We start from the raw sequence: 15,046 nt of genomic DNA on the forward strand, positions 1-15,046 counted from the left end.
CATATGATGTTTTAGTCAAAGGAGAAAGCCTTCCTCTTTCAGCCTATTGAAATCCCACTCATTCTTAAGTTCCAGTTAAATTCCTTCTCCCTAAAGTATTCCTTTGCCATACCCAGTTGGAATTTGTCTTTCTTTCTTCAGGATCCCACATGACTTCACACTCATTCACACTTGAAGTGCAGTAGTTTGTGTAATGATCTGTTTCCTGTACAATATTGCATTCTCCATGAGGGTAGTGATCCTTTTTTTTTGTATATATTTTTTTTATTGGAGTTCGATTTGCCAACATATAGTATAATACCCAGTGCTCATCCCATCAAGTGCCCCCCTCAGTGCCTGTCACCCAGTGACTCCATCCCCCCGCCCACCTCCCCTTCCACTACCACTTGTTCATTTCCCAGAGTTAGGAGTCTCTCATGTTCTGTCACCCTCTCTGATTTTTCCCACTCATTTTTTCTCCTTTCCCCTATAATCCATTTCACTATTTTTTATATTCCTCATACGAGTGAAACCATATAATGTTTGTCCTTCTCCGATTGATTTACTTTACTCAGAACAATACCCTCCAGTTCCATCCATGTCAAAGCAAATGGTGGGTATTCGTCGTTTCTAATGACTGAGTAATGTTCCATTGTATAATAGACCATATCTTCTTTATCCATTCATCTTTTGATGGATGCCAAGGCTCCTTCCACAGTTTGGCTATTGTGGATGGACATTGCTGCTAAAACATTGGGGTGCAGGTGTCTCAGTTTTTCACTGCATCTGTATCATTGGGGTAAATCCCCAGCAGTGCAATTGCTGGGTCATAGGGCAGATCTATTTTAACTCTTTGAGGAACCTCCACACAGTTTTCCAGAGTGGCTGCACCACTTCACATTCCCACCAACAGTGCTAGAGGGTTCCCCTTTCTCCACATCCTCTGCAACATTTGTTGTTTCCTGTCTTGTTAATCTTCGTCATTCTCACTGGTGTGAGGTGGTATTTCATTGTGGTTTTGATTTGTATTTCCCTGATGGCAAATGATGCAGAGCATTTTCTCATGTGCTTGTTGGCCATATTTATGTTTTCTTTGGAGAAATTTCTGTTCATGTCTTTTGCCCATTTCATGATTGGATTGTTTGTTTCTTTGCTGTTGAGTTTAATAAGTTCTTTGTAGATCTTGGATACTAGCCCTTTATCTGAGATGTCATTTGCAAATATCTTCTCCCATTCTGTAGGTTATCTTTTAGTTTTGTTGACTGTTTCTTTTGCTGTACAGAAGCTTTTTATCTTGATGAAGTCCCAAGAGTTCATTTTTGCGTTTGTTTCCCTCACCTTCATAGATGTATCTTACACGAAGTCGCTGTGGCCAAGTTCAAAAAGGGTGTTGCCTGTGTTCTCCTCTAGGGTTTTGATGGATTCTTGTCTCACATTTAGATCTTTCATCCATTTTGAGTTTATCTTTGTGTATGGTGTAAGAGAATAGTCTAGTTTCATTCTTCTGCATGTGGCTGTCCAATTTTCCCAACACCATTTATTGAAGAGACTGTCCTTTTTCCAGTGGATATTCTTTCCTGCTTTGTTGAATATTAGTTGGCCATAGAGTTGAGTGCCCATTTCTGGGTTCTCTGTTCTTTTACATTGATCTATGTGTCTGTTTTTGTGCCAGTACCACACTGTCTTGATGATCACAGCTTTGAAGTACAACTTGAAATCTGGCATTGTGATGCCCCTGGCTCTGGTTTACTTTTTCAATATTCCCTTGGCTATTCAGGGTCTTTTCTGATTCCACACAAATCTTAAGATTATTTGTTCCAACTCTCTGAAGAAAGTCCATGGTATTTTGATAGAGATTGCATTGAATGTGTAAATTGCCCTGGGTAACATTGACATTTTCACAATATTAATTCTTCCAATCCATGAGCATGGAATATTTTTCCATCTCTTTGTGTCTTCCTCAATTTCTTTCAGAAGTGTTCTGTAGTTTTTAGGGTATAGATCCTTTACCTCTTTGGTTAGGTTTCTTCCTAGGTATCTTATGCTTTTGGGTACAACTATAAATGGGATTGACTCCTTAATTTCTCTTTCTTCAGTTTCATTGTTAGTGTATAGAAATGCCACTGATTTCTGGGCATTGATTTTGTATCCTGCCACATTGCCAAATTGCTATGAGTTCTAGCAATCTTGGCGGGGAGTCTTTGGGGTTTTCTATGTACAGTATCATGTCATCTGTGAAGAGGGAGAGTTTGACTTCTTTGCCAATTTGAATGCCTTTTATTTATTTTTGTTCTCTGATTGCTGAGGCTAGGACTTCTAGTACTATGTTGAATAGCAGTGGTGAGAGTGGACATCTCTGTCGTGTTCCTGATTTTAGAGGAAAGCTCTCATTTTGCCCCATTAAGAATGATATCTGCTGTGGGCTTTTCGTAGGTGGCTTTTAAGATGCTGAGGAATGTTCCCTCTATCCCTACACTCTGAAGAGTTTTGATCAGAAATGGATGCTATATTTTGTCAAATGCTTTCTCTGCATCTATTGAGAGGATCATATGGTTCTTGTTTTTTCTCTTGTTGATATGATCTATCACATTTATTGTTTTACGAGTGTTGAACCACCCTTGCATCCCGGGGATAAATCAAATCCCGCTTGGTCATGGTGAATAATCTTCTTAATGTACTGTTGGGTCCTATTGGCTAGTATTTTGTTGAAAATTTTTGCATCTGTGCTTATTAGGGATATTGGTCTAGAATTCTTCTTTTTGGTGGGATCTTTGTCTGGTTTTGGAATTAAGGTGATGCTGGCCTCATAAAACGAGTCTGGAAGTATTCTGTCCCTTTCTATCCTTTGGAATAGCTTTCGTAGAATAGGTATTATTTCTTCTTTAAACGTTTGATAGAATTCCCCTGGGAAGCCATCTGGCCCTGGACTTTTGTATCTTGGGAGGTTTTTGATGACTGCTTCAATTTCTTCCCTGGTTATTGGCCTCTTCAGGTTTTCTATTTCTTCCTCTTCCAGTTTTGGTTATTTGTGGTTTTCCAGAAATGCATCTATTTCTTCTAGATTGCCTAATTTATTGGTGTATAGCTGCTCATAATATGTTTTTAAAATTGTTTGTATTTCCTTGGTATTGGTTGTGATCTTTCCTCTTTCATTCATGATTTTATTAATTTGAGTCTTTTTTCTTTTTAATAAGACTGGCTAATGGTTTATCTGTCTTATTCTTTCAGAGAACCAACTCCTAGTTTTGTTGATCTGTTCTACAGTTCTTCTGGTCTCTATTTCATGGAGTTCTGCTTGAATCTTTATTAACTCTCTTCTTATGCTTGGTGTAGGTTTTATTTGCTGTTCTTTCTCCAGTTCCTTTAGGTGTGAGGTTATCTTGTGTGTTTGAGGTTTTTCCAACTTTTTGAAGGATGCTTGTATTGTGATGTATTTCCCTCTTAGGACTGCTTTTGCTGTATCCCAAAGATTTTGAATGATGGTATCTTTTTCACAATTTCCATGAATCTTTTTAATTCTTCTCTAATTTCCTGGTTGACCCATTCATCTTTTAGCAGGATGCTCGCTATTTATTTATTTATTTATTTAATTTTTTAAAAAGACTTTACTTATTTATTCATGAGCGACACAGAGAGATAGAGAGGCGGAGACCAGGCAGAGGGAGAAGCAGGCTCCATGCAGGGAGCCTGATGTGGGACTCCATCTCAGGACTCCAGGACCATGCCCTGAGCCAAAGGCAGACGGCTCAACCTCTGAGCCATCCAGGCGTCCCTAGCATGATGCTTTTTAACCTCCATGTGTTTGAGAGTCTTCCAAATTTCTTCTTGTGATTGAGTTCTAGTTTCAAAGCATTGCGGTCTGAAAATATGCAGGGGAGAATCCCAATCTTTTGGTATCTGTTGAGACCTGATTTGTGACCCAGTATGTGGTCTATTCTGGAGAAAGTTCCATGTGAACTTGAGAAGAATGTATATTCAGTTGCATTTGGATGCAAAGTTCTGTATATATCTGTGCAATGCATCTGGTCCAGTATATCATTTAAAGCTCTTGTTTCTTTGGTGATGTTGTGTTTAGAAAATATGTCATTTGCAGAAAGTGCCGTGTTGAAGTCTCCTACTATTAGTGTATTATTATCTAAGTATGTCTTTACTTTGGTTATTAATTGATTGATATTCTTGGCAGCTCCCACATTAGGGGCATACATATTCATGATTGTTAGGTCTTGTTGAATAGATGAGGGTAGTGATCCTGATGCATGTGTCTTTCTCCAGAACAACTGGCAAACCTGACAAATGATGGGTCAGCTGAATTGAGGCTTTTCTTCTACATCCATCATCATGCTTATTGTGTCCTCCAAGAAATGGTAGTGGTAGTGGGTATTCTATCTTCCTGAACTGGAAAGAACATGGTATTTGGATTCATACAGATAAAAATTTTAATTTTTGGCTTTGCCATGTAATAGCTGTGTAGCCTTAGGCATGTCACTAAACCTTTGAGACTTGGTTTCCTTTGCAAAATGGGTAATTCTTATCCTATAGGGTTGCTATGAAGACTAGAAGGTATGTGTAAAATACTCAGCAGTATTTGGCATAGTTCAGGTGACAATTAGTGCTAGCTCCTTTTGTTCTTTAATTAGTCCATTTGGGAAAGCAGGATTAGAAGCTGAGTGCAAGTGGTCTCTCAGGTTGTAGTGGAGACATTCTAGAACACCCAACCCTTGCAGTTTTTTTCCCCTGGAAGGATATTTGGAGATTCTGTAGAACTCTTTTCCATTTTTTTTTCTCTATTTTAGGCGACCCTAAACTGCACACCTAAGTCCATTCGTGAGAAGTAGTATATGGACAATAAGATGTTTAGGTGGGTTGCATTAGACTTCTATAAAAGGTGATTTATTGCTATTTTAATAGGACATTTTATCCAGAAAATTCCTGGATGTGGGGTCTTTCTTGTCCTGATAAATTCATCTTTGAAAGGTAGCAGAAAGGCCCTTGTATTAGCCAGCAGTCTTTCAGTTATAAGTGGAGGAGGCCACGATCAAATTGCCTATGCAGACAAGGGAGTTTATTGGCCCATAGAACTGAGAAGTCCAGAGTTATTTCTGGATAAGAGGCTCACTTGGATCCAGGTGACCATTAGCTGTCAACAGAACTTTCTCAGATGCAGTTTCTTAGTTTTGATTTTATCTTTTGACCTCATTTCCCCCCCTTATCATGATAGACATGTTTTTTTTTCCTTTCCTCCTCTCAGGTAAGGTGGTGAAGGTTCCAATCTTACTTCCTTACAAGCATGATGACTCTCAAGGCAAGAAACATTCCTTCTGGCTCTACCAGAAAAGTCCTGGTGAAGAATCTGATTGATCTGACCTGTGTCACATGCCTGTCCCTGAGCAAATTACGATTGTGGGTTGGGAGGTAGGGGGGCTATGTTTCAAGCCCATGCCTGTGCAGATGGAGGAGGGAGAGGGAGTTCCCTGTGACTGACAGCCTCTCAGGTCCACATAGACTAAGGAAGGGGTGTCTCCAGAGGATAAGACTGGCCAGGCAAATAAATATGGTGATTTATTATACAGAATGTCTCAGTTTCCACAGTCCTTGCCCTTTATTATTATTATTTTCTCTAGAGGGCTCCTTTCATTAAGTGTTTTCTTCATGCGTAATACAGTTTCTTCCACTGTTGTTTTCTACTCAGAGTTTACTGATTGTTTAATTAGAATTAAAAGACCTCTTAACCTTTCTCCAATATGAAGGTTCAAATGGTGAACACTCAGCGGATTCCTTGGGAATGTTTTTGTAAGGAAATAATGAATATGATAACATCATCTGAACTATTAGGATGATTAGTTGCTCATTTCCTAAGCATTTTCTCTAGGGTTGAGAAAGTATGTTGGGTGATGAAGCTTCGGCCTGCACACAGGTAGTGAGAGAGACAAGCACTGCTGCTTCTGGGGAACTTGTGTTGAGGCTATGACTTTAAAGACGTGCTGTTGTGTTTTCGTAACCTAGCTGGAGGGCCAGTAATATATACATATCATTCTATAATGATGAGCTCCAGTCTTGTGTTTGTTGTTATGGGTCATAGTTTGTGGTATATATTCATATCATGTCTAGAGACCTAAATGTGCCTGAATCCTGCCCTACCAGTCACTCCCTGTGATGGTAAATTTTGTGTGTCAGTATGGCTGGGCAAACAGTGCCCAACTGAAACATTATTTCTGGGTATGAATGTGAGGGTGTTTCTGGATAAGATTAACATTTGAATCAGTAGATTCAATAAAGTATGTTGCTTTCCCCAGTGTGGATGGATATCATCCAATTTGAGGACTCAGAAAAAAAAACATGGAGGAGGGAGGGATTTGCCCCTTTCTATTTCCTGCCTCACTGTTGAGTTGGGACATCTCCTCTTATCTTCTTTAGTCCTTAGACTAGGTTTAAACCTATTGACTCCACTGGTTCTCAGGCCTTTGGACTCAAACTGAATTATATTACTGGCTTTCCTGGTTCTCTAGCTTATAAAAAGCATATTGTGGGACTTCTCAGCTTCCATAATCATGAGCCAATTCCTCATAATCTCTGTATTTATCTATTTACATCTCTCTCTCTCTCTCTCTCTCTCTCTCTCCAGATCTCTATCCTGCTGGTTCCATTCCTCTGGAGAACCTTGAGTAATATGCACTCCTTACCCCCCAGTCCTTTAGAACAGCACAAATAGCTGATATTTCAGATTCTCTGGAAACAGCTGATAGTTCAGGTTCTCTGGCAAAGGCTGGGTTAAAGCATATTGCATGGGCCTGAGACCTAAGTGGCTTTTCCCATATCTTCCAAGAATCAAAGTTTTGGAATTCTTACTGTCATCTCATTGACCATGTGAAGAAACAAAATGGAAGATGTATTGAGGGATGGATATAGTCATATCTGTAGAACAGGCTGGACCTTAACTTCCTCTTCCAGCTGTGTATGTGAGGAAGAGGAGACGAAGAAGTGATAAGGCTCCTCTGTGACCCTGGCAAGATTTTTGGTTCTTCTGCATCAGGAGGAGGAGGATGCAGGAAAGTGAGTGCAGCCCTTTAAGACTCAGTGGCCTCACCTTGGTATTTATGGCCTAATCAGTGTCTGGACTGGTGGCAAACCATCTTGCTACCACCTTCTTGGAGAACAGATAACTGAGACTCCACAAAGATAGATTTAGATTTGACAAGGGAAAAGCATTAGAAATAATTTTTCCTGAAGATTTTATTTTGTTCCATCTTCTGGCTTAATTGAAAAATCTAAAAACATTGGCTTATTGGTCATTTCAGACCATTAAAAACTAATAAAGGAGTCCTTGGGTGATTCACTCTGTTAAGTATCCAATTATTAGTTTCAGCTCAGGTCATGATTTCAGGGGTTGTGGAATTGAGACCTGCCTTGTTGGGCTCTGTGCTCAGTAGGGAGTCTGTCTGAGATTCTCTCTGCTTCTTCCTCTCCCCCTGCTCATGTGTGAGTGCAAGCTCTCTCTCTCTCTCTCTCTCTCTCTCTCTCTCTCAAATCAATCTTAAAAAATACTTAACTACAAAACATACCCACTGCTGTTTGTTGATTAGAACATGACATATATACAAAAGACAATGATGAGCTAGTTCAAACGTTTTATCTTATACAGGCATTTCTGTAATAACATGATGTGAGCATTCTTGAAAAAAACCTACATTTTACAAAATCATGTACTAGAAATAACAAGGATTGTGGGAAAATGAAGTAAGAAACAGACTACTCACAACTTTGTCCCCATAACACTGAAAACCAACTGCAACTCTAGTAAAAATATTAGCACAGTAAAAAAGACATGTTAAATCCCTGATAGATGAAAAATACTGCAGCAAATCTGGGCCTTACCCTAAAAAATTGCTCAATGGAAGTACAGATAAGGAAGTGTTGATGATGACGAGTTGCAGAAACAAGGGAAAATAAAGCTGGAAAGAAGCATGCAATAGCACATCTGACACAGTGAAGGTAGAAAGAACTTTGGATGAATTGTGGACATCATATGAGATAGCATATTTCTTCCTAGCTTGCTATATTTGCTGAGAAACATGAAAATGTTGGCAAAAATTGTACATGAACTAACATGACTTCTATGTTAAATTAAATTAATTATTTTCCAGTCTTGTATGAACTAATTTGCATTACAGAAACATGAGTTGTAGAGGAATATACTGTAGTTGTAGAGGAATATACTGTAGTTTTGACACATGCTAATACATGTGTCATAGTTACCTTGAGGTTCATCTATAAAGAACATTTGTCTCATATTTGTTAAATGAGATAATGCAGTGAAAAATTGTCATGTATATATTTGGTAATGAGGATAAGGTTAAAAAATATTCACTTTTAACTTGCTTACCAGCCTTGGGAAGCTTACTTAACTGCTCTGTGCCCCAGTCTCCTCATCTGTAAAATGAGGATAATAATGTCTACCTTGTAGAACTGTTGTAAGATCAGGTGAGATGATATATAAAGTTTTCAGAACAACTTTGGTATAGTGTTTCTTCTTATTAGATTATCATTCTATCACTGAAAAATAACATTTTTTTAGTAGACTTAAATATCTTTGACCACTTCTAAAGAAAAACAAATCCCTTGACCAGATGCCCCTCCAGATCTTCTGAATTCTGTCAGTGGCATTTGTCATCTTTTGAGGGAGGGACCAATCCCATTTCCTTCATCCTCCTTCCATCCTGTCATCTGCAGCTCTTAGGCTCTCTTTTCCTTGCTCAAAAATAGTAACTATCTTTTATTGTGTGCAACTGTGTTTCCTCAGTTATTTAATCTATCAAATATTTAGTGTTTCCTGGTTTCTGGGCACTATTCTAAGAACAACCCTTAATTTGTTTAATTCTCTGTTGGTAGGTATATTGTTATCTCCAATTTATAAATGGTCAGGAGACTGAAGCATAGAGAGATTAGGAAACTTGCTGAAGGCGTCCAGGTTGTGAGTGAGAGTGAGGGCAGGTCTGTCTACTGCCAAGGACGGGGGTCATAACCTGACCCTATGCTGTGGGGCCAGTTTGGTCAGCACTACTAATTGGTTTGAGTCACCTTTCTATCTTTGGTGGTGTTCTTGAGGTTTTTGGGTAAATGCATCTAGCTGACTTCTGTTTTCCAGAAACTTCTTCAGGGAACTCTGGGAAATGGAGTTTGACTTTGTAGGAGAGAAGTACAGAGACAGCCTCTGAAATGTTTCCTCTCACAAAACAACACTTACATGAGCTAATAAAATCATTTCTAGGAAATGTGCTATCTATTAAGTTTTAGGTATAGTCATTTAATTCATATCCTCCTTTCTGTGAAAGGATGATTCCCAATCCTAGTTTTCTTTTTTTTCTTTTATCCTCAAAAGTTGGTTTCTTTACCTCCAAAGAAAAAATTTATTATGCATTTTCCTTCATTTAAAAAATATTTAACAACTGATTTGTGTGTTGCATGAAAGTTACACATTTCCTAAGATGCATTTGCTATTTTATTTTCTTTCATTCAAAAATGTGTCAGTAATCTTTTTGTTAACATGAAGATAAAGGATTAGTAATGCAAGATGCAGTTTTCTTGTAACCTTCTTGAAAGCAGACTATAGTTTCTTATCTGGCTCCAACATTCATTTTCCTGAATTGAAAAAAAAAGCGACTTAAAATGAAATAAACCACATTTGATTCCTAAGAGTATTGCTAGCAGGGAAATGTACTGAGAGAGGCAGACTTGGTTGGATTCCAGAAAGCCCCACTGTTCCCCAAGTGAGAGAGTTGACTAATTTTGCATTTTAAAGTATAATTTTAATGCGGGAAGGAATTGTGAATTGTCTGTCATTAATCACTAATCAAAAGATATGTATGATTTTATTCCCCGAAAGTTTAGCTCTTAGGAGAAAAAAACCCCAAAACAATGAGGTGTACATCTTCATGATTTTGGTTTAAATTTCATTTTATTTAAAAAAAATAAATTTCATTTTATTTATTGAGTGCCTCTTCTGAGCCAAGGAGCTAAGCAAGTTGCTGAGAGCATTCAGAGAGGAAGAAGAAAAGCCCCTGCCCTGGATAGGTTATATCCATTCCCCTTGACCCTTGATAGTAGAGGAGGCATATGTGGTAGAAAAGTACACTTGGTTTTTACTCTCAACTGCAATGTCCAGGCACAAGTAGAGGAAACTGATAGGCCTTTTATGTTCCTTTTATATGTGGTCTAAGTGAGATTGCCTCAACCTTCCTTGCCTTATCACACATACACTCTTGGTGAGTGTATATGTGGAGATGGGGACTCAAGCTATTTGAAATGTCACCTGAGGACAGATGGAGACTTGTTTCTTTCAGAATCTCTTAGGTCAATGGATCACATTGAAGAGTTCCTGAAGTCTGTAATGACCCTTCACAGGTGCCAGTACCAAACTGTGAATATCTAACTTTGGTAGAAACTTGTGGTTGTGTCACCACAAGGTGTCCAGAGCAAGCCAGCACATTTTTGAGTGTGTTGCCTTCAGATATTCAGCTCAGCCCAGCCCAGCAAACACCTGGCCTACCCTGTGCCAGACAGACCCTGGGCTGGGTCCTGGGGGAACATAGGTGAATGAGATCTGGTCTCTGCCCTCCAATGAGATTCTTTTAACATATGATAAATGTTAAGATGGGGTGAATGCCAGTCCTGGGAGTGCCAGAGGAGGGACACACAGATGAACCTGAGGGTTCAGGGAAAGCTTCTAGGAGTGTTGGGGGCAGGAGGGAAGAGAGAAGTGGCCACGGAGGGAAATGTGAGGGAGCATTGCAGGAAAAGACACACGAAACTTGGTAGAAAGGTCTACTCTGTCATCACTCAGGGTTCTGGCAGTCAAGGTCATTGGTGTGCTTTGTAAGAGCAGCTCTGAGACACCATGGTGGAGGAAACCAGGTTTGAGTGTAAATGGGGAGCAAGTAAAAACAAATGGGGAGTCTGATTGGGCTAAGGGAGGGGGAAGCCATGAGGGTAGCTTAAGGGGGAAGAGGAACTAGGGAGAGGGCACAGAGGGAGCAAGACCTTTAGTGTAGCTGGAGATAAACAAAGGGAAGGGTTCTAGAGGGGAAGGTGTTAGACCCAGGTTTGGGGAAGGGATTGGCTTTGTTCAGGAGGAAGGGCTCCTCTGTCCATCTGGTCCCATCTGAAGTTCTGGAGTTGGGCACTGAGCTTATTCTCTCTGGGTTAGCTCCATCTTCTCCACTAGGGAGGCGAGGCTTTCCCTGGAGAGGAGCCAGACAGGGACACTGCTGATGGAGTGCGTGAAGGAGTACAGACCAGGAAGGGGAGTATTTTAGCTGCAAATACTTCTGTATGCAATCTTCTAAAATAAAAGACTGCTTTAGAAAACATAACTCTGAGCATTACATCTAAATATAATTAATAATTCCCTAATTACCATGTATACATTTCCTTGATTACCTTATACATTTTAAACAATTCATTTGAAACCCCTCTTTATAAGTGGTAGATTGTAAAATCCCCCTTATTATCCTGAAATAAAATGATAGGCAAGGACCTCCTACTACAGAATACAAAAAGGAAAAACCAATACAACACCCTAACTGAATGCAAAGGAGAAATAAAGTCAAAGCAAAGGAATGTGTGTTTCAACATTTAAGTGCTTGGACACTACTACACTAGAGGATGTACTAAGGATGTAGTAGTTGGATGCTTGACCTTGAAAATAGAACTGCTGTGAAAGAGACAGACTTGAACACAGACTGATATAGAGGTATCATGTGGTGACTTAATTACTATGAATGACACTACCATGATAGTGACACACTTTTTGGAAACAAACTCTTGAAAAACTTCCTAACAAAATAGGGTACAGCCCTCCCTTAATTTATATTGTTGCTATTCCTGAAAATTCAGTGTCTATTCAAAGTGTATAAAAATTACTTTGTGTTTGTATGTAAAATGGAATTAGGATCTAAGTGCAGATAATTATAAATTATTTGTTACTTTCTTTAAAAAATTTTCATTTACATTTTATTATTATTTGCCTAAAGCACACTTTATTGAGGTATGATTGACATACAAAAAGCTGTATGTATTTAATATGTATAATTTTATAAGTTTGGAGTTAAGTATAAACTCCTAAAAACATCACCATAGTCTATGCCATAAACATATTCATCATATCCAAAAGCTTCCTCTCACCATATAAGTGATTTTTAAAACTGACATGAATGTCTGGCAGAAATGTTCAAAAGTCATGTGGGATGTAGAACAATTCTTTATTGGTGGGACCATCCTGTGCATTGTGAGGTGACTATTTTTCATGCCTCCTGCCCACTAAGTGCCAGAACTATTTTGGATTAAAGGAGATAAAACAGACTTGATAACTCAATTCAGTATGATCTTTAATTGAATCCTGGATGGAATCAAAACCAACTACAAAGAGCATTATTGGATTAATTGAGGATATTTAAATAACAAATTGTAGAATAAGTAATAGTATTAATGTTATATTTCTTGTTCATCAGGATAACTATTGTTCTATTCTTGCAATTCTCTCACATACTTGAAAGCTTTCAAGATAAAATGTTCTTGGGGAAATGCCCTTACAGATTTTCAAAATTTCCAGGGGGACAGTACCATTCTTATTGAGAACTGGTGCCCTAGGCAATAGGGGTCCAGAGGGAAGGAGATGGAGTTGAGAAAGAGTGAAGAAATTAGAAGTGGGAATGAGGTTCCTTCCCTATGCACTGCCTTGGGGGTGGATCTAGGAGGGATAAATTTGGTTTTCCAAATTTGGATTTCCAAGAAAGTAATGACTCATTACCTATTTATCATCTGGAACTTTAGAAATGGCAGCCTTGCTAATATTCCCTAGGCCACAATGGCATCAGAACATTTTTGTTTAGGGAGAGAGCATCAGAAAGCCCCCATGTGGCCAGGAGAAGTATACTAATGGCTGATAAAAGGTGAAGAACTCATGTGGGTGCTGACAGACGGATGATGGTGGCTATGGTCCAGAGGTCCTCTCCATGCTCACTACCACATCCTGAACTCTGGGGCTATCTCTGGAACTTAGCACCTACCCTCAGTAAAAAGGGGATACACAAGGGGGGTTAGGGTGGGATGGAGGACAAGGTACCCACAAAATTCGACTGAGTTAAACTTAAAATGTCTGAGTGATCACTAATTTGAATTTACTTGGATGTGACTAAATTGTTTGCTGCTGTCAGATGGAAATGGGAGATCAAATTGAATGGAGTTACAGAAAATGAAGTTACATTTCTTTTGGTAACCATAATTTTGTGTCTTGTAAAAACTTGAATCTGCTAAAGTAGTTAGATGAGATGTGTCCATGGAGTAGCGTATTCACTTCCTAAATTCTATAGGATGGTTTTATTTATTTTATTTCATGTTTTACAGTTTGAAATTATTTGAATTCTCAGAGAAGTCACTGTACATATAGTATGTAGTATTAGAGAAATGACAAAGGAGTGGACAAAGGATTGTGCAAACATGGAAACACCATTTTGGCAGAGAAAGGGAGCTGCTGGGGGGGGGGGAAGTCATGTCTAATTGTGAGTATGGAAAATACCAGAAGTCTTGGGAGTCTCTTTTCCAGCTCTCTAATCAAGAGGAGATGAGGAAGAAAATTTGTTCATTTAGTTAAAAAAAAATCAATTTGAAAAAAATCTCCTATTCCTCAGTGAGGCCTGTTGAGGATATATGGGCTCCTGTAAAATAAAACCCTGGCACCTTCAGCTGGCCCCCTTTGTTTAATCAGAGGATGCCATAGGAACCAGCAAGGGCAGATGGCTGAGATCCTATCTCGGCAGCCTCAGGAATTAGGAACATTAATTTTAAAGGGGGATTAAAACACAGAAGAACATTTTTAAAACATCATGCATTTTCATAAGCATCTAGGCATGCTCCCTGGTTAGATGTTTATGTGATGGGTCTTTGGAACAAAAACTGTGACAGAAGCAGGGGAGCTCTATGTGGGGAGAAAATGTCAATATTTGTCTTGCTAAAGTACCAGGCAGGATTCTTCTTTTGTCTCAGTATTGGTTGCTTGGCCCATGGGATGGAGGGAGAACCTGGCATTATTTCAGCTTGGTAGATCACGGTGTTTCTGGGAATTGAGGTCTCTCAAGACATTGTGGCTTTCCTGAGGGAGTCCTAGGGTGTCCTAGGCATGTAGGAGCAATGAGTCAGTCCACCCATTCCAGGCCAGACCTCTAAGAGGTTTCACTGTTTTACACTTTAGACATCAAGTCACCTTGGTGTTATAGTCTTCAGACCAGTGAATGCATACTCCTGGGGATAGTTGGTGACTTTCCATGCAGCAAAAGGGCACATAGAGAGGTTAGGTGCCCAGACTCCTTATGTCTTCTTTCCTAATGTTTATCTCCCTGGGAACATACTTGAGGTCTGTAGATTCTCCTTTCTCATTTCCTCTTACTTTAAAAACATAGGCATACTTTTCTCCTGATCATGGTTTGTTTCATGATGGATAAATATCTGGTGGTGGCAACAAACAAGGTTTTGGATTGAGAAAGTGACTGGCTTTAATGACTGGGTTAAAAATCCTTTCACTACTAAGTTGGTTAATGACTCTTCACTTTGATCAAAATTGATGTGTGTCCCTTGTCCCTGGTGTGCAGCTTCTTTTTTACCCAGGGTAGCATTACAGACATAATTATTATGTCTATTAGAGTATTGATTGTGTCCGAAATCAAGATGTGTCTCATAGTCAATAGCATCTTCTAATTTTTTCAATTAGGTATCAGTCATGAAGTTGTTTTATAGCGTGACAATTCTAAGTAAGAAAGCTCCAGAATAAAAACTTACAGAATGGTGTCTGTGGCTTAGAAGAAAATCCCAGAGACAATAGTGGAGCACTCTTATGGAAAATGTTGCTTCTCCAATGTTCTTGGTAGCTCAGAGGATGATAATGGGTAGGAAACTGTAATCATTAATATCTCAGTTGCAAATTGATTCAGGAGACCTAGACTAAGACTGTGAAGATGTTGTAGGAGTACTGTAGCCAATTTATTTCGCTTATATTATCCTTTTTATGAATGCATAAGAA

Source organism: Nyctereutes procyonoides, unplaced genomic scaffold (genome assembly GCF_905146905.1).
Source record: "Nyctereutes procyonoides isolate TBG_1078 unplaced genomic scaffold, NYPRO_anot_genome, whole genome shotgun sequence".
Taxonomy (NCBI): Eukaryota; Metazoa; Chordata; class Mammalia; order Carnivora; family Canidae; genus Nyctereutes; species Nyctereutes procyonoides.